Raw genomic sequence first — 20,712 nt, 5'->3', positions numbered from 1 at the left:
CAACCGGTGAAAATAATAAATTGTCCATATTAAAATTTTGGGTAAACTACATTCATGGTCACTTTTGTTTACCTTAGGTTACGTTTTAGTCACTTATGTTTGAAATGTTACGTTTTAGTCATTTACGTTATCATGTTGTAACATTTTAGTCACTGAGCCATTAATCGTCGTTAATGGTGTAACGGTAAGCTGACGTGGCACGTTAAATCATCATTTCAAACAAAATTTTAGGTTAAATTATACAATTGATCCCCAATTTTTTTTCATTTTAAGTAATTTAAATATTTTTCTTTTATGTTCTTTAAACTTTCCTCTTTTTTTCCATTCTCTTTTGTTTCTCCCTCTGTTTTCATACCTTTCTCATTTCTTTTAACATATTAGGAAGTCGAATTGACAATAAAAAAAGAAATAGGAAGTCGATTGTCATCATTTACCTATAACCAAAACCCTATAACCAAAACCCATAAACCCATACCATGCTTCTTTCTTCACTACCAATTCGACTTCTTGGTATGTTAAAAAGAAATAAAGAAGGTAGAAAAACAGAGGGAGAAGCAGAAGAGAATGAAAAAAAAAAGAAAAAAGAAAGAAAGAAAGTTAAAAGAACATAAAAGAATTAAATTGCTCAAAACGAAAAATTATGGAGACCAATTGTATAATTTAACCTAAAGTTTTTTGTTTGAAATGATGATTTAATTGTATAAATGATTTAATTTTATTGTCAAAATTAGTTAATTGAATGAAATTATTACTCTAGATTAAGAATGATTTGATAATCGTGGAAAAGAGAAAGTTGCAGAATAGTCTTTGTAATTTTGACATTGCTGCAGTTTAGTCTGGTAAGTTCATTCGGTTTAATTTTAATACAAATTTAAATGCTTGTTATATATACTCAGTTATTGAATGTTGATTAATGAATTAATGCCTGTACATGGAAAAAAAATCAGTAAGTTATTATCGTTTGATCGCTGATGAAATGCCCTGAGTCGGATGAACATAGGATAAAGTACGATTGGCATGCCAATAGGTTATTTTGCGCGCGGTGAGATTTGTATGAGATGTGATGATGACTTCTATATATTTTCTGTTCACTGAATATACTGAGGTCCTGCATTTGTTGCGAACTATCGTGTTATATTATAGTGTTTTTCGAGTGCGTTACAGGGGAGGATGATTGCCTACGGGCTAGGCGCTTAGTGCCGAGGTGTGTTATCGCTTGGATTGGCTCATATGAGCGTTTGGTGTGTTTTGAATGGTTAACCGTGAACTCATATCCGTATATTGTTCATCGAGCAATGTTTTATTGATCTTTGAATTTTATTGAAATGTGGAAATGTATTTGCATTGTTGTTTGAGTATTACTCAACTGTTGTGAACTGTGAATGACATGAACTCTGTTTACTAATCTTGTTAATTGAATTATTAAGTTTAATTCGATAAGTTTATCGTTTAATCGACGAACTTACTAAGCTTCATGAAAGCTTACTCGTGTTATTTATCTTTTCTTTGTAGATACATTTTATGGGAATCGAAAGATCAGGTTGAAGAATCACACTATCCGATGATCTTTTGGTATATTTTAAATTACATTTGGCTTATATGGCATGTAATAGGAGCATTTGGTTATGTATGTAAAAGTTCCTAAGTACTTATAATGTGCGTTGTGTGTATTTGATATTATGATATGAGTAACTAAATGTGGTATGCATGGTTTAATACCAAGTTTAAGCACAAATGGGCAAGCATGAAATGATAAGTTTGATATGATTTAGGTATGGTATGTTCAAATTGAAATTAATTTGTTTTTTTATATATGATGTGGCTTGTATAATGTAGCAAATGTAGTTAAATGCTAAGTGATTGAATTGTAGTATCATCGATGACACATTGGTTAGACTTTAGGTTGATGGTTTGGCAAGTTTTGAGTGATTTTGAAAGCTCTTTAAAGTTTTTAGAACATGTGCTCTTGAATATGTTTAGGTACTTATGAATTGGGTGTGAAACTGATATGATTGGGGTTATATTTGGGCACACACTGCCTGGGGCACGAGTTGCCACACAACCGTGTGACACACACAGGTAAACCCACACGGGCGTATGCCACTAACGTGTTAGGTGCAGAATTGGTCCACATAGGCACAGAGAGTTACACTGCCTGACGACACAGCCGTGTGACCTTGAGCTACATGGTCACAGAGAGTTACACGGCTTAGCGACACGGCCGTGTGATTTTATATTACACGGGCACAGTGAGTTACACGGCTTACATACATGGGCATACGAAGCAGTCACATGGGCGTGTGGAGCAGCCACACAACCATGTCAAGAGCCACACGGTGCGACATGGTCGCGTGACTTTATATTACACGGGCATAGTGAGTTATACGATTTATGTACACGGGCATGTGAAGCAATCACACGGGCGTGTGGAGTAGCCACACGGCCATGTCAAGAGCGACACAGTTTGGGCTCTATCACATGGCCTCGACACACGGCCGTGTGACCTCTATTCTGAAATTTTTAAAATTTTTCCTGAACTTTTTGATTTGTTTCAAATTCTTCCCTGATTGTTTCTAAATTATTTTTAAGGCATTGTAGGCTCGATTTAAGGCCCATAAGTGTATGTTTTACTACAATATAAATGATTTATGAATGTCGATAAATAATGTGCAAATTTGATGTTATTTAGTATTGCTTGTTCGAAATTGTACGGTAATACTTCGTAACCCTACTCTGGCGATGACGATGGGTTAGGGGTGTTACATAAGTAATCATTATAAGATTAGAATGTTTGCTAATTAAGCACTAATACAAAGAAGAACACTTGAGTTAAATGAATATAATGAAAGCTCACAAGTGTTTACAAGAAAAAAGTATGAAAAAGCTAAGCTCTTAGGTTGTTTTGATTGATCTTTAAGCTTTGTACATACCTCTTGTTGTTGTAGGACCTTTGGAAGATGTTATTTATACCCTCTAATTGATTTCCAACCGTTGTGGTTGTTGGGAAAGTATATAATCGTTGGGATGAAAATACCAGTTCGTTTAATTCACCTACAACATAAGGTATCTATACTTCTTCTACGAGTATCGGTACTATTAGCATTTAATGTCTGATTCAGTTACTGTTGAAATCAGTTTATAACGATACCAAAGACAAATTACCGAAACCTGGAAAAAGTATTGATACTTTTTGTAAAGGTATCAGTACTTTTTGTGTAATTTGAAAACAAAATATCAATTTGGTATCAATTTTAGAATGGGTATCGATATCTTCAAAACTATCGATACTTGGACAAAAAGTATCGATACTTTTTGTCTTTTGTCTTGAAGCAATACTAACTTGTTTAAAAACAATTAAAATATAATTGAAACCATTTCAACTTGATTTTATCAATTTATTCGACTTAACTTTTATTCAAAAACACTTTAATTTGTTATATCAAAACATATTATCAAATAAGGCTTAGTTTAACAACTTGTAACGCCCTAAAATTGTTTAAGTTCTGGATAAGTATTTGTATCACGTAATTCGATCTGGGTCAGTGGTTAAGTGCTTTAGTTATATGCTTGAAGTTTTGTGTTCGATTCTTTTTCATTAAATTTTGAGTATTTTTGTTCCTACACCTAGCTCATCATGTTTAGGTTATTGTTAATTTTCTATGAGTTATTAGTAAGAATGAGTTTGTTGGTTCAATGATTAAGATTTAGCATTCCTTGTGTTCCCAAGTTTGAATCCTGTGGTGCTCAAAACTGATTTAATTTTTGTTCCTTCTTTCTTGTGCTACCTAAACTATCAGTATGCTAGTAGATTTCAAACTCTGAGTAGATTAGAAAGGATTTGTTTCGATTTACCTTTATTTTTGTTTTAAAAAAATTAATTAAAAATATATATCGTCTCCTAAAAATCCTCTCTTGGTTGTCGTCCCCTCTCCTCTACTTTCTCCATCTTTCTGTTTTTTGTATTATCTCATTTTTGGATTGAAACATTTTCCTTGTTGTTCACTTCCTTTGTTCTTTTTTTTGTGTTTTCTTATTTTCTTTTTCTTCTTTCCTTTTCTCGGTTTCCATAACTTTTCAATAGCAACTCTTATTTTTCTTTCCTCTCTTTTGTCATCCTTGGCCTTTGCTGGTTGACATTTTATTTCTTGTTTTTCGTCCAAGCAGTGTGAGAGCGATTGGAGGGTTGAGTTGGGGTTACACCTTTTGGTAAGTGTTGGTTGCACATCTTTCAGTGATGTAGTTTTATTCTTCCGGTTCTCACGGTGGTAGGTGGCATTTTTAGCGGGTAAACTGGTTTATGGTCTAATTGTTTTTGTATTCCTATTAGGTGAAGATCATGCCACAAATACTTCTCCGGCGAATTGAGGTTGTCATTGACTCACTTTCTAAGGGTAAGGGACTGTATGCCTTAATTAGGGACTAATTTTGTTTGTCAAGGTTGAATGTCGTATGTAGGAATGGGAAGTGTTGTTGTAGTGTCAGCATCTCGTTACAATCAAGTGTGTGTTTTAACCTGTAAAATTCTGGAAAATTCATGGAAAATTGGAAATCGTATGGAAAATCAAATGTGGCAGTTGACGACACATGGGCATGTGGCTGGTCGTGTGCTCGTCCGTGTGAGCCGCACGGGCATGTGAGTCACATGGGCTGATCAGGTAAGGCGTGTGGGTCTCACGGTTGAGCCAAGTAGGGCATGTGGGCCCTTTTTAAACGGTTAATTGAGCTATGTTCTGGGCTAAATGTAAAATTTTGGATTCTAACTTGTAAATAATGCTAGGTGGAAATATTTTGTAAGCATGCTAGGTCATGTAAATCTGTAAATTTGTGCGTACACGTTTCTGATCAGTAAAACTTTGAGTAAGCTAATTAGTACACTTTTGGTTATGTTAGCTCTTACATATGAATGACATTTTTTTTATTTGTTATGAGTATATGTTGCATGCTGATTGTTATTGTATGATCACATAGTATGACTTTGCACATGCATTGGGGGTGAGATATGGTTATGTTATGGAGGAAGTCTGATTCTGGCAGTTATACTGCGTTAAATAATTATGGCGGTATTTTTGTAATATATCTGACAGCACAACTGGATATCATTAGCGATTGGGGGTAGGATTATTTTGAATGACTTTGTTATGCTAAGCATGTTATAATATCTAATTTGTTTGTTCTAATATGTGTATATGAGCATGTTTTTGTATATGATTTTGTTTGTGGGCCAAGGCACACACTAAGCTTTCTAGCTCACCCAATTAAACTATTTTCTTAGGTGGTCCCTCGACTTAGGTTTGGGCGACGTTTGGGAGCTCAGATTGAACATTCTCTCATAAGTTGGTTAAATTTTATTTTTAATTAAGCTTTATGGACTTTTATTTAAGACTATTTATAGGTTTTTGGACATTATTAACATTATGGGTTTTTGGTTGGTTTATTGGTTTTTTTAAACTAAACAATATACTAAATGATTTTCGTAACCTAAATTTTGAACATTTCCAAATTAAACAAGTTTTTATGAAAGAAATAAATAAAGTATATAGCATAACACTTTAAATAAACATGATATTATGTTCAAATGTTTTGGAAACAATACAACTGTCAAGTTTTCTAATTAATAAATAAGACAAGGTTTTGCAAAATTAATGATGCAAGAATAAGTTATATTTAGAAAGCAAACAATCAAAGTTTTGGGATGTTAATATGACCTTCAAGATCCGGTCATAACGTATAGGCTGGGTTTGAGAGTGTTACATCATTTGTTGCAATGAAATCTAATCGATTGGATCAACTTGCGCTACATCGGTTTAAAGATCTGTATTAGCAATTGATCAACGAAAATGAATGCTCACTAACCATACTAAGAGGGTTTGGCAAGGGGTGAGAATATGTACAAAATCAAGAGCAAAATAAGAGAAATAATGATGACAAGATGAAACTTAGATGGGGCGACAATGCAGAAATTATGAAAGCAACAAAAGCGCCAATGTGCAACAACAAAAGGAGGAGGAATGGGCAACATTGGAGAATAAAAAAGGGCTGCAACTTATGGACAAAATATTGATGTTAAAAAGGCAATGATTCAGCCAAATAAAGTAGATAAGTGATAGGCAAAGGGGCGGTACAAACAGAAAATAAAAACTAGTGTTTAAGGGATTCAACAATGGTGAAAAGGGGAAGAAAAAGGAGAGAAATGGAGAGGGGAAGTGAAAGGGACGGCAAAGAGAGGAAAAAGAATGAAAAAGAAAATAATAAAAAGCCCTCAACAAAAATTTAGTTTAATATTTTTAAAAAAAAAATGATAGTCTTCTTGATAAATCAGATAAAATATTTTTTTATTCAAGTTAATCAAAAGGTTTTGTTCGAGTTAAATTGAAATCTGAATGGAGAGAGGAAGTGAAAGGGATCACAAAGAGAGGAAAAAGAATGAAAAAGAAAATAATAAAAAGCCCTCAACAAAAAATTAATCTTTTTTTTTTAAATTGATAGTCTTTTTGATAAATCAGATAAAATATTTTTTATTCAAGTTAATCAAAAGACTTTAAATGTTTGAGTTAGATTGAAATCTGAACAGATTAGCTAGAATATGGACGGTACAAGGCTCAGATGCAAGCAAGGGAAATCAAACTCAAGTCACAAGAGAAATTTTACTACTACTTAACCACTATGCCAAAACTTATTATTGTTATAACCCGATTTTTGAGATGTGAAAATATGCACTCATTTACTTGTGCATTGAATGTATTTCATGTTTGGCATGCTAATAAACGCATGATTTGCAGGTAATGACAACATTCATGTCTACTCTAGCTTCAACCTTCTTGGCATTCCAAGCTGTATACCCACTAGTTGTGGCCGCACATCCGATGTAGGCAAATCAATTCGCAATCGGGTTAGGTGATGGAACCATCCGAATCCGAAGGGAAATGGGGAGTGAGTCCGCCGGTGGATCATGGTGTACTGAATGGTAAAACGACATCATCATCTACCACAAGCAGTCACACACCTGATCAGTTACAAAGATGAGACACACCTTTTATGTAGTATTGAAAAAGTCTGTATTGTATCAAATGTAGATTAGAATGAATGCCCCAATTCTTGTATAATCCTTCTTATTACTTGTTTGAACACCAAACAAATAATCTAAATGAAAATTATTAAAAAAGAGAGTAAAAAAACATTAAAAATTCTAACAAAGTATCTGACTTTTTTAAAGAGGGGCAGTATTATATTTGCTGTGTCTCTTTGGCTACAAAAGCCTATTGTTTGTTTATTGAATTATACCATTATACCAAAAATCATTCAAGGGGCCTGCACTTTCCTCCCATTAAAATCCTCTTCTTGCAAAGCTCAATTTTCTCTGTTTTCCTCCCCATCTTCTTCATCCACCAAGCAGTTTTAAGCTTCCCATGGAAGCTCCTCCTCGTATTCGATCGAAAGCTAGCCGAACCATTGAAGCTCCCTGTCTTTTTCATGCGAACAATCCCCTTCCTTCCATTGATGGTATTCCCACTTTTCTGACCTACATTACAAGCAACATTTGGATCAATATCATCAACAATACTACTATCATTCTCAACTCGTTCAAACATATTCTTTAACTTCTCCATCTCCCCATCATCATCATCATCATCATCATCATCATCAGCATCACCATCATCTCCGTTGCTATGGAGCTCAAGGTTTTCACTTTCAGCCTTGGAATCTGTCTTTGCCACCGTCTTCTTCTTACCAAACACCTTGGAAAACATAGAACCAACCTTCTTCCAATGTTTCTTCATGCTCTTACTACCATTTTCACTCACGCTTTGGCTTCTTCTACTTTGCACAGCCTTAATGAATACCCTTGGAATCTTGATTCTAATGGTTGGTTGAGGGAGAGTGATGGTGACAACATATGAATGGTGGAGTTTTGGTGGAAAAAAAACCCCAAATTTTTCATGAGTTTTTTCTGTCATATTGGGATGAACAACCATATTATCATCAAGAAAATAGAAAGTGGATTGAGTTTAAAAGAGATTGTCACTTCCTTGGAATTTAGAAATGAGGAGGATAAACGAAAAGGTTAAAGCTAAAGCATATCTCTAAAATTAGGACCTATCTGTCTAAAGTGGAAATTAACCCTTTACTAACCATATTAGAAAAGCTAAAAAAAGCTAAAAAAGATAATATATTGGTTTTGTTTGGATTGTGGATCAACGGAAATGGAGTTTCCTAAGTTGTTCTTGGGCTCTTTTCTTTTTCGATCTTATTTTATTAAACAAAATTAAAAATATATCATAAGTCCTTATACTCTTTGTAAATTTAGAATTTAGTCCATACACTTTTACTTTTAAGAATTTAATCTCTCTACTTGCCATATTTTAAAGTTCATGTCCAACCATTAACATGATTGGAATTACTTTGTTAAGTTCAAGGTCATTGCAATGTCATTTTTTTAGTTACATTGATATCGAGTAAGTATTTTTCTTTATTTCAAAATGTCACACCACCAATTTAATAAAAAATGAGTAAAAGGTAAAATTACACTTTGACCTCTCAAAATGATAACATTTTGATTTAGCCGTTTAAATTTTATAAAGATATAGTTATTAAAAATTTGAAATTACATTTTAGCTCTCATAAAAATATACAACGTAATTTCGCTTCAGAAAAAATTTCTGGCTTCGCCCGTGTTAAGATCCATAACCAATTTATATTAATGTTTAAATTGGGAGTAAAAAAGAAATTTAAATATGTAAATACATCATGTCAAGAATGTTAAATGAATTCCAATTGTTTATCATGATATTGTCATTTTCATTGAATTGATATTGAGTTGACTTGTGACACCAACTCAATTAACGACGTTATCTATGTACACAATGTGGGTGAAAGGAAACATTTTACGTAAACAATTTATTTTTTAAAATTTTACTCAATAATGATTATTAGTGTAGTGGTAAAGTACTTGCTTATAAATCAATTGACCAAGCCTTGATCCTAAGATATGTTAATTTTAATTCTTTTATTTAAATATTATATAAAGTATAAAAGACAAAAATACCATCAAAATAATAGTATTAATCATTTAATAAAATGGTATATTTGTCTTTTCTTAATTTAGTTGACATTCAGTTAACTTGTGACACAAACTCAATTAAGGATTTAAATAATAGCATAGATGCACGATGTGGGTGAGAGAAATCATTTTATCTACACAAATTTTTTTAAATTTACTCGATAACGATTATTGGTATAGTGGCATAGAACCTCTTTATGAATCCATTAAATAGGTATTTGAACTTTGAATATGTTAATTTAGTTTTTGTTTAAAAGATAAAACGGCATCAAAATAATAATAAAACCATTTAATAGAAAGAGTATATTAGTCTTATCATAATTGAGTTGATATAATATTATGACTATACATATAACATATTAAATATAAAAGGTGCTTTAAATTAGATTTGTCTACGAGTTACTCGACCCTGGCTTTAAGTTAGAATTTTTATCCTTGGACCTATACAAATTTAAAATCTTTTATTTAAATTTAAATAGTAATATGAAATTATATGTGTTTTAATATTTTATTACTTTTAAATTGTAAAAGTGAGTCATTTCAACATGCCTGAACACAACTTTGATAATTTGGAAACTATCATAAGAAATGCAAGATTTAAATCTATTGAAAATCAATGCACAAATGAGCAAATACATTAGTTATCAACAAAACTTGGCTTTTCGAATTAATCAATTTGAGCTATTGGAATTATTCGATTTTTTTGAGTCGATTCGAATAAATAATTCGAGTTTCGAGTTCGAGTCGAGTTGAATTTTATAATTCAAATAACTCTAATAATTCGAATAACGGATTGGTGTAAATACCCTATTGGTCTTTGTCAATTTTGAAAATGAGTAAATTAATATTTCTCTCCACAAAATTTACAAAAAAATTTAAAATATTTATAAAGTTTTAAAATTTATATTTTTTAAAAATATAAAAATTTTAAAAAATCTAAAGAATATATAAATAAAATAAAAATTTTTCAAATAATAATTTTTGGACCTAAATAAGTTAATTAATGATTCAAGTTTATCATATTAAAGTATCTTGTTTTACTTTGAAAAAGTTTTCTAATATATAAGGTTTCAAATTTATGCGCTATAACATAAAATTAGTTATTGGTTAGACTTTTACGGGAGGCAACAATGGGGAATTTTCCGCAATGGGCAAAAGTCTGATAGAGCAATGCCGCGTGCAGGTAGAAGGCCCACGAGTTGTGAATTTCTTTTCCTAGATAAGAAGTAATGACGATATCTAGGGAATAAGCATAGGCTAACTTTGTGCCAGCAGCCGCGGTAATACAAAAGACGCAAGTGTCATCTAGAATGATTGGGCGTAAAGAGTCTGTAGGTGGCTTTTTAAGTCCACCATCAAATCCCATGGCTCAACCCTGGATAGGCAGTGGAAACTACCAAGCTGGAGTACGGTAGGGGCAGAGGGAATTTCCGGTGGAGCGATAAAATGCCTAAAGATCGAAAAGAACACCAACGGCGAAAGCATTCTGTTGGGCCGACACTGACACTGAAAGACAAAAGCTAGGAGAGCGAATGGGATTAGATAGCCCAATAGTTCCTAGCCATAAAAGATGGATACTAGGCGCTGTGCATATCGACCTGTGTAGTGTTGTAGCTAACGCGTTAAGTATCCCACCTGGGGAGTACATTCACAAGAATGAAACTCAAAGGAATTGACAAGGGCTCACGCAAGCAGTGGAGCATGTGGTTTAATTCGATGCAAAGCGAAAAACCTTACCAGGGTTTGACATGCCGCGAATCCTCTTGAAAGAGAGGGATCAAGAGGTGCCTTCGGGAATGTGGATACAAGTGGTGCATGGCTGTCATCAGCTTGTGTCGTAAGGTGTTGGGTTAAGTCTCGCAACAAGTGCAACCCTCGTGTTTAGTTGCCATTGTTGAGTTTGGAACCCTGAGCAGACTGCCGGTGATAAGCCAGAGGAAGGTGAGGATGACGTCAAGTCATCATGCCCTTTATGCCTTAGGCAACACACGTGCTACAATGGACGGGACAAAGGGTCGTAATCCCGCGAGGGTGAGCTAACTCTAAAAACCTGTCCTCAGTTCGAATTGTAGGCTACAACTCGTTTGCATGAAGCCAAAATCGCTAGTAATCGCCGGTTGGCCATACGGTGGTGAATTCATTCTCGGGCTTTGTACACACCGCTCGTCACACTATGGGAGTTAGCCATGCCCAAAGTCGTTATCTTAACCGCAAGGAGAGGGATGCCAAAGGCAAGGCTAGTGATTGGAGTGAAGTCGTAACAAGGTAGTCATATTGGAAGGTACGGCTGGATCACATCCTTTTCAAGCAGAGCTAATGCTTGTAGACTATTTTGGTTTGACACTGCTTCACACCTAAAAAAAACGAGCTACGTCTGAATTAAACTTGGAGATGAAAGCCTTTTTTCATTTCTCAACGGTAAAGTAAAACCAAGCCCTTAAGCTTATTTTCTTATACCAGAAAAAATTGATAGAATCCCTTTTTACGCGCTCGGGTCCCTCTCATGTGGTGACATGGGGGCGTAAAAAGGAAAGAGAGTGATGAGGTTTCTCTTGCTTTTGGCATAGAAGAAGCCCGCTCAATAGGCTATTAGCTCAGTGATAGAGCGCACCCCTAATAGTTACATCGTTGTGCCTGGGCTGTGAGGGCTCTCAGCTATATGGATAGTTCAATGTGCTCATCAGCGTCTGACCCTAAGATGTGGATCATAAGGCACATTAGCATGATGTACTTCTCCTGTTCAAACTGGGGTTTGAAACTAAACTTCTCATGAGGAGGATAGATGAGGTGATTCAGGTGAGATCTAATGTAGATCTAAATTTCTATTCACTCGTGGGATCTGGACGGTCTGGGGGGACCACCACGACTCTTTTCTTCTCGATAATCCATACATCCCTTATCAATGTACGGACAACTATTTCTCTAGCACATGTTTAGTTTCGATTTCAAACTATTTTCAAATCAAGTTAAATAATAAAATAAAAGTCCTCAACATAATCAATTCAAGATCATTTTACTTGATTAAGTATAATCCATTCGAAATCTTTTTACTTGATTGGATGGAGAGCTAAATTCTAAGTCATCTCCCAATTATAAATATAATAAACAACAATAAAACTACTACAGAATAATAAACTAATTGTCATGAAATTCGAACTCAATCCGAGCTTGATTCGGGCTTAACCCAGACAAAATCGGTGCTTGAAGACAACTAGGGTTTTAAGCTTTCCAATTTATTGGTAAAAAGTCTGCGTTGTTTGTTCCAGGCGGTGTTAAGAATTTGATCGAAAACATGGCGAACTTTGCCAAACCAGAGAATGCCTTGAAGAGAGCAGAAGGTTAGAAGTAAAAGTTTTTATTTTTTTAGGCTTGGTTTCCTGTTTGTTGTTTTTGCTAATTGCTTTTTTGCTTTAAAATAATTGTCAGCTGTTAATGTGCATCTGGGTTGTGGAGGCATTGCCTTAAGTTTTGATAATTTATTTTCATGAAAGATGTGTTTGCACTGGCTTTGTGATTTGATTGATGCAGAGTTGATTAATGTTGGGCAGAAGCAAGATGCTTTGCAGGCGTTTCACAATCTAATAACTTCAAAGAGATACAGAGCTTAGCAAAAGCCACTCGAAAGGATAATGTTCAAATATGTAGAGTTGTGTGTTGACATGCGAAAGGGTCGGTTTGCCAAGGATGGTCTGGTTCAATACCGAATTGTATGTCAGCAAGTAAATGTTTCTTCTTTGGAGGAGGTGATCAAGCACTTTCACCTCTCTACTGAGAAAGCTGAGCAGGCTCGTACTCAGGCACAAGCCCTAGAAGAAGCTCTTGATGTTGATGATCTTGAAGCTGATAAAAGGCCGGAAGCATAATGCTAAGTTACGTCAGTGGAGAGAAAGCAAAGGATAGGTCTGATCGTGAACTTGTTACTCCTTGGTTCAAGTTTCTTTGGGAGGCCTATAGAACAGTGCTTGAAATATTGCGGAACAATTCCAAGATGGAGGTACTCTATGCGGTATTTCCTGCCTTATTAACTTTTCATAAATGTTGAGTATTTGTTACAACTATACCGGCAATTCTTCAAGTTTTGATTGATATGTGAAACTGGACGAACTTGTTTTTGGCATCAAGATAGCTGGATCACTAGTTTCGTGTTTATCTCTTTCAGTTTAAGTACATAGCCCTTTACTGCTTTACCTTAAGGATTATTGGTGGTTTATCTGAATTTGTTCAGAAAGTCTTTCGCTGGTGGATGAGCTGAACAGTTAATTGATTTAGTATTAAGAACCAATCGTTTGTTGTTTTTTGTATTGGAACATATATGCTTTAAAGGATAAATTTTAAGGAATATGGTACTTAAGTTGTGATCAGGTGAATTGCCAAGGTCACCAGGTTGCTGGAAAAAAGAGAATATGACTACAAAAATTGATCTTGGTATTGGCCAGCAGCCCTTTACAGTAGACATGTAGGCTTCATGCAGTAGCAACAGTTGGTGCCAGTGCCATACAGCTGGGCTCTAACTGGCATTTGTTCACCAGAGGGGCTAGCACGGTTGAGGCCATTTCTGGCCTCACCACCATTGGAGGGGAATTGGGTGCAGTAGGTAATCATGGTGCACCCTGCTCTCTTCTTCCCAATGTTGGCCCCTTGAAACCGTTTTTATCTTACAAAAAGACCATTGTACTCACTCACTACTCATGCATTTTCTAAACGTTAAAGATTATATTTTTTCATTAATATTGTTTTCTGAGCTTTATCAGTTTTTTGAAGGTATATATATTCTTCCAAAAAATAATTATTTAAATCTTTCATTAAATAGTAATTTGTCTACATATTGATTTGAAATGACGATGTTTCCAATTTTTAAACATCTTGTAGACGACAGCACATTGGGCTTTCCAGTTCTGCAAGCAGTATAAACGGACAACAGAGTTTCGAAGGTTGTGTGAGATTATAAAAAATCATTTAGTAAATCTAAATAAATATAAAGACCAAAGGGACAGACCTGACCTGTCAGCTCCAGAGAGCTTGCAACTTTACCTTCATACAAGATTTGAGCAGCTAAAGATTGCTACCGAACTTGGACTCTGGCAGGTCTGTTATTTGCTTCGTCTTGTCTTTTTGTTTTATTAATGGGTGTGTTTTCTATCTTGTATATGGGTAGATCTTACATGCTTATGATAGTTGCTTGTGATTTCCATTGCAGGAAGCTTTTCATTCTGTTGAAGATATCCACGGATTGATGTCCATTGTCAAGAAAACTCGAAAGGCTTCCTTGAGGGTGGTTTATTATGCCAAGTTGACTGAAATATTTTGGATTTCAGGCAGCCATCTTTATCATGGTTATGCGTGGTTGAAGCTATTTACACTTCAAAAAAGCTTCAATAAAAATCTAAGCCAGAAGGATTTGCAGTTGATAGCATCATTAGTTATTTTGGCTGCACTGTCAGTGCTCCCGTATGATCAAATACATGGTGCATCACATTTGGAACTTGAAAATGAGAAAGCGCGCAATATTCGAATGGCAAATCTTATAGGATTTAATCTTGAAACTAAACTTGAGAACAGAGAAGTTGTATGTTCTATTTAATTTGACTTGGTCTGATTTTTTGTTTTCTTGATGTTATCTATTCTGACATTTTGCCTTTTTTTCAGTTTTCAAGGTCATTACTTCTCACTGAACTGGTATGTTCAAATTTTGTGAGTTCTTTTTATATTTTTTCTTCTTTTCTGTTTCAAACTTTTACTGATTTGATTGCTTGTTTCTAATGAATGCTCAAAGTTTAAATAGTTCAAGAATCAAGAGGCCTTTCTAAAAAAAAAAAAAAAAAAAAAGGGGCATGAATGATGTTGTCAATTTCTGGTTGCTTATATGTGTTAAGAATGATGTTTTCTTAAACCCATTTTAGTATAATGGAAACCAGTCCCGCTAAGCCCTTAGTCACAAAATAGTTGTTTTTGACTACAGGACTTAATTTCTCCATTCCAGTCAGCTAAGGCTATATAATCAATTGCTAAGTGGACCTAACTTTATTGTAGGTGATTGTAGCCTTAAGAATCTGTCCTGTACCTGGATCTCTTTGAGGTCCATAATATTTCTATTCATGAAGTGACTTGGTCTTTCTTTTCTATCTTCTTTAACATGAACTAAGTCTACCCACTTTTGCAAGTTAGGCTTGATTGAGTCTCTCTCTTGTATAATCTTATGGGATACTACAGGTGCACTGGCTCTATGTTTATGTATCTATAAACTTTTGATGTCCTCATCTTGCTGACCAAACTGTCTGTTCTTATTCCTCTTCTGTTAGGACTCCAAGGGTGTACTTAATTGTGCGACTCAAGAAGTGAAAGATCTTTACCATCTTTTAGAACATGATTTTCTTCCTCTGGATTCTGCGTCGAAGATACAGCCTCTGTTGCCGAAAATATCAAAACTTGGTGGGAAGTTGGCTTCAGCTTCATCTGTACCAGAAGTTCAACTCTCTAAATATGTTCCTGCCCTTGAAAAGCTTTCTACCCTAAGGTTGCTTAAGCAGGTGTCTGTGCTTATTTTCATTGTTTATTTATTCCTGATTTTCTCAATGTCTCTTCCCTCTTCATCAGATGTCCCATGTTTACCAGACAATGAAAATTGACAGTATGTCTCAGATAATCCCCTTTTTTGAACTTTTTAAGGTGGAGAAGATTTCTATTGATGCTGTGAAACATAAGTTCATAGCCATGAAAGTTGACCACGTGAAGGGTGTTGTGCTGTTTGGTAATATGGTAAGGACTGTAGGTTGTTTATTCTTATTTCTTTGTGGACACTGCTAGGAACTAATTTGCTTTCTTCATATTAAAAAAAATCTGCATAGCATTTACTTTTCCTTATTTTGGTTTTTTCAGAGACTTGAATCTGACAAGCTTCATGACCACCTGACTCTTTTTGCAGAATCTTTGAATAAAGCAAGAGCCATGATATACCCCTCTACCGAGAAGGCATCAAAGCTGAGTGAGGTTTTACCAGGTCTGGAAGAGATTGTAGATAAGGAACAAAAAATACTTCTTGCTCGGAAATCAATCATCGAGAAAAGGAAGGAAGAACAAGAACGTCAGCTGTTGGAAATGGTATTGCTGTATAAGTGACTAGTTTTGTGGCTTGCGTGAAGTTTCATTATAGAAGTAGTGGAATTGAGTTCGTGTACTTGTGCCCCTGTTTTTATTTATTTATTTATTTTTGATCAACTAGGAACGTGAGGAAGAGTCAAAGAGGCAGATGTTGCAGAAGAAGACTGAAGAAGCTGAGAAAAAGAGGCTTGCTGCTGTATTTGAGCAACAGCGAGCTGAAAGAATCCGTAAGAGGAGCGGGAGCTTGAAGAGGCACAGGTGCTTCTACAGGAAACTGAAAAGCATTTGAAAAGAGGGAAAAGGAAGCCAATTTTAGATGGGGTGAACAGCCATTTATTTTCATTAAGTTTCCGACTCCTATAAGCTGTTCTTTATTTTTATTTTTTATTTGAGTTCTGACTATGCATGTGTCCAGGAGAAATTAACAAAGCAAACCTTGCTTGAGCAGGCGATGAGTGAGCAGCTAAAGGAGAGGCAGGAACAAGAGAAGAGACTACAGAAGGTTGCCAAAACAATGGACCATCTGGAAAGAGCAAAGAGAGAGGAAGCAGCACCTTTGATTGAAGCTGCTTTTCAACGACGACTGGTAGAAGAGAAGGTGCTTCACGAACGTGAACAACAGGTAAAATTTTAATTCCCTGTTTTGCGTTGAAAGAAGTACTTTGTTTTGAGTGCTTCTCTTTCCAGGTCTCTTAACATTTGACCTTTCATGTTTTATAAACATATCAAATACTTTGATCTGTTATCTTAAGTCTGCCTCAACAGATGTTCTATCTTCATTTGCATTTCCATATCTTGAAGGGAAGGGCAGTGTTTATATGGTACAGTCTTTCTTTATGAGAGGTTTTGTTTTGTTTTGTATTTTTGCCATTGTCAACCTTTTTGATATAGTCATTCGTAATTCTGTTTTTCTATGTTGTAGCTGGAAGTTGAGTTGAGTAGGCAGCACCATGATGGGGACTTGAAAGAGAAGAATAGGTTGGCACGCATGTTAGAAAACAAGGTCAGTACCAATTCGATTTCAGGATATGAGGCATTATGCTCATGACAGAGTTTCCCTTGCTCTCAGTCTCCTCTTAGACAGTATCGGCTATTTAACATAGAAAATTTTGGTTTCTGCTTTTCCACAGATGATATTCCAGGAAAGAGTAATAAGTCGTCGGCAAGCTGAGTTCGACCAATGGAGATTAGAGAGATAGGAGAGAATTAAGCAAATTATTCAGGCCCGGGATATGAAGAGGAAGAAAATATTCTATGTGAGGTCTGAATAAGAGGAAGCAGGCAAACGTGAAGGTATGTAATTTTATATACTCATTTGATTATTTTTTTAATAATTACTTGACCCTGAAATTATATTCTGATTTTGAACTACCTCAGATTGTTTTTTTTCTCTGGACAATTGATTTAGTTGATTATTAAATTTCCCTTTTCTCGTAACCATCTTACCTTCTATTTTGGTTGCCTTTCCTTTTGAAAGGTTCCTTTGAATGGAAGGATATTTGTAAGTTTCTGTCAATGGTTATGAAGCTATAAATTTATGCTTTCATCTGAACTTATTATTTATTGGCACTTCAAAATTTGCAGAGGCTGAGAGACGAAGGAAAGAAGAAGCTGAAGACAAAGCAAAAATGGATGAGATTGCTGAAAAGCAGAGGCAAAGAGAAGGAGAATTGGCAGAGAAGCTCTCTTGGGAAGGTCAACAGAGGGGCAACCCAGGCCTTCTGAGCCACTTGCTGGGTCCCGGATAACTGAGCCTGGGAATGCTGCTCCAGCTACTGGGAAATATGTCCCTAGGTTTGGGCAACAAAGATTGGAAAGCTCTGGTCCACCTCCATCTTCAGAACCTGATCGGCGGGCTGCTAGCAGCAGGGATCGCTGGAGTAGTGGCAGTAGAGCGCCAGTGCAGGATTCTGATGGATTTGGCAGTACATATGTATGTAGAGAGTTGGCGAGAATGAATCTTGAAAAATAAACTCCTCAACACATATCTGGATTTATCCATTGAAGCACCTTAAAACAATACTAATTTGATTTACAATCAATCGTAGCAAATGCGAATCCTACAAAGGGTCGGGCCTCCAAATGTGAAATTTCTGCATTTACCTATCTGCTTCTTGGGCTTTGCTTTACACCTAATCATTTGGATATAAGTATTATTTGTTAAATTTTGTTTATATAAATATATGATATTAGAAAGTAGCATAAAACAAATGCTTAAAAGTGAAACTTCTCAAAAAATACTAGTAGAAAATCGTGATAAACTAAAAATAGAAAATACCAAATAAAATATTCCAAAATTGAAGTGAGTCTTCGGTCAAATCCATTCGAGTTTATGATTTGATATGAGATTTCAACCAAAATTATTCAGTCTTTGGTTCTTCCCGAACATTTTAAATTGTTTTATATATTTTTATTTTCCAAAATTTAAATTATTTTAAGAAATTCTTAAATATTTATAATTTATAATTTTTTTACATTTTATAAATTTAAAAATTAATAATTAAAGGCTCTTTTTAGTGATATTCCGCCACACAGCTCTCTAGGGTTTGTTTGAACCATGTTTTATTTTCTAGCTTGATGAACAAATGATGTTTATACTATTTCATAGCTACTTTCTTCACCTCTCCCTTAAGTTTCAATGTTTGCTCCTAATTAGACTAAAGTCTTCCGATTGTCGTTTATGGAAATCGGCTTTCAGTCCAAAGTTTACTTCTTTTGGAGGTTTTCCGTTAAAATTTCTGATGCATTAGTTTATTTGGTTTTGGGTTAATATTTTCCAAACAACATTTTAAGGTGCTTCCGTTAATGAGAAAATGGATGGATGCTCAAAACCATAAACTATTATAACGACGGTGACAACTAAATAATTTATCTTATTCTTAAATTAAGTGATTAGTTATTCTCTCTTTTTTTGGTGAAAAAAAATCAAGATAAAACAATTACATCAAATTAATTCGAGCAAAAGCTCCGCTAGCTTTATCTTGTCCTAGAATTTTCAAAATTTCGTTTGAGGCATCATCAAAAACCTATAAACTTGACATCCATGTTAAACTCAACTTAGCCAAGTAATCAACTACTAAACTGTTCTTTCTAGAAGCGTACCTAATCTGTCATTGCCTTTCAATCCTCATAACTCTTTGAATCCTTCTGATTATTGTGATTCTTGAGTCCATTATCGCCTCATCCTCCAGATTATCTGACTGAATTGTTACCCTTCTGAATCTTTTATTGAATAGGACTAAAAGACCATCTAAAATATCCCAAGATCCAATTCTCATGATGTGCAAGCAACATGCCACCAAAAGAGACATGCAACTGCTCCATCATTGTAATAATTACAATTTGAATCATTGAAAATATTAAACTGAATAATTAACTCAATAATTTCCTCGCATTTTAAAATCTCAAAACTCAAAATATTATTTGTATCTTTAAATAATTCCATTTTTTTTGGGAATTTTGTTTAATTTTAATTTTCTTTTAAATTAAAAATAAAATAAAGGATGTTATGAGATGGGAATCAAAATTTAATATGAACCAAAACTATATTTCAACAATAAAAAAAATGTAATCAGAGCAGGGTTGACATTTTTCTGTTTTTATCTTGTTAATGTTGTCCCATAATTTGAGTGTGTTAGGTTGGCAAACATGAGCTTTTGCTAATATTAATGTTTTTGTGGGTACAAAATTAATAATATTTTAGATGGAAATAATGTTGAACGACGCCACCTATGATGATGTTCCATTGTGTATTACTAATGCTCACTCTGCCCCTTTAATGTCTTCTACATTAAATTAAACCTTAATAAATATTATCACATATTCCATGCCTTTGAAATTTGGTTTTTCCTGTCATTATTATTAATTATTTATTTGTTTATGTTTAATTATATAATAATTTTTTCTAAAATTAAAATATGTTTTAAATTTTTATACATTTTGTATATTTTTAAGAATTTAATCGCTTTTATTTTTTGAGTTCAGAGGTCCTAACTTTTATTCATGTAATGCGATATCAGCCATGAGCTATAATTAAGTTAAACTAAGATTTGGATTATTAAAATGGGAAAGAAATACCCACTACTCACGGAAATGGCAAACGGTCCTATCAAATCCTAAACATGGAAAGTGGGATCTTTGTGTTAGTGTGCCAATTTATTTATTTATTCCTCAATGGACACCTGTGGATTTAAGGTATTATTTTTGGAATAATTTTATTTTTCGAATAAAATATTCCAACTTCACTTTGACCGATGGATTTTTCATCTATATGGATCTATATTTGTTATAAATTATCTGTTTGAATTAGTGTCACAAGTTAATTAGACATTAATTTAGTTATGTAGTTATTAAAAACCTTTTACATTTATAAAGTGGCAAATATTAATATGAGAATATCTTTGTCTTCTCATATATATATTTAATGAAGGGTATCAACAAGGGAAGAGACTAAGAGAAGATGGTGGTGGAGTAAAAGAGGCTGGTTCACCTAAACAGGTGGAGAGCCAAAGGAAGACAAGAGGGGTAAGATAATTGCTGTGAAGGTAAATGAGATT

At 34.5% G+C, this 20,712-nt stretch overlaps 1 pseudogene; it reads left to right on the top strand.

Moving 5' to 3' along the window:
* Positions 1-12,115: 12,115 nt before the first annotated feature.
* On the top strand, positions 12,116-18,262 carry LOC105761088 (eukaryotic translation initiation factor 3 subunit A-like; annotated as a pseudogene).
* The last annotated feature ends 2,450 nt before the right edge of the window (positions 18,263-20,712 follow it).

Source organism: Gossypium raimondii, chromosome 11, assembly GCF_025698545.1.
Source record: "Gossypium raimondii isolate GPD5lz chromosome 11, ASM2569854v1, whole genome shotgun sequence".
Classification (NCBI taxonomy): domain Eukaryota; kingdom Viridiplantae; phylum Streptophyta; class Magnoliopsida; order Malvales; family Malvaceae; genus Gossypium; species Gossypium raimondii.
Note: the sequence above shows the minus strand (reverse complement) of the source record. Positions and strands in the feature narration are given on the sequence as shown.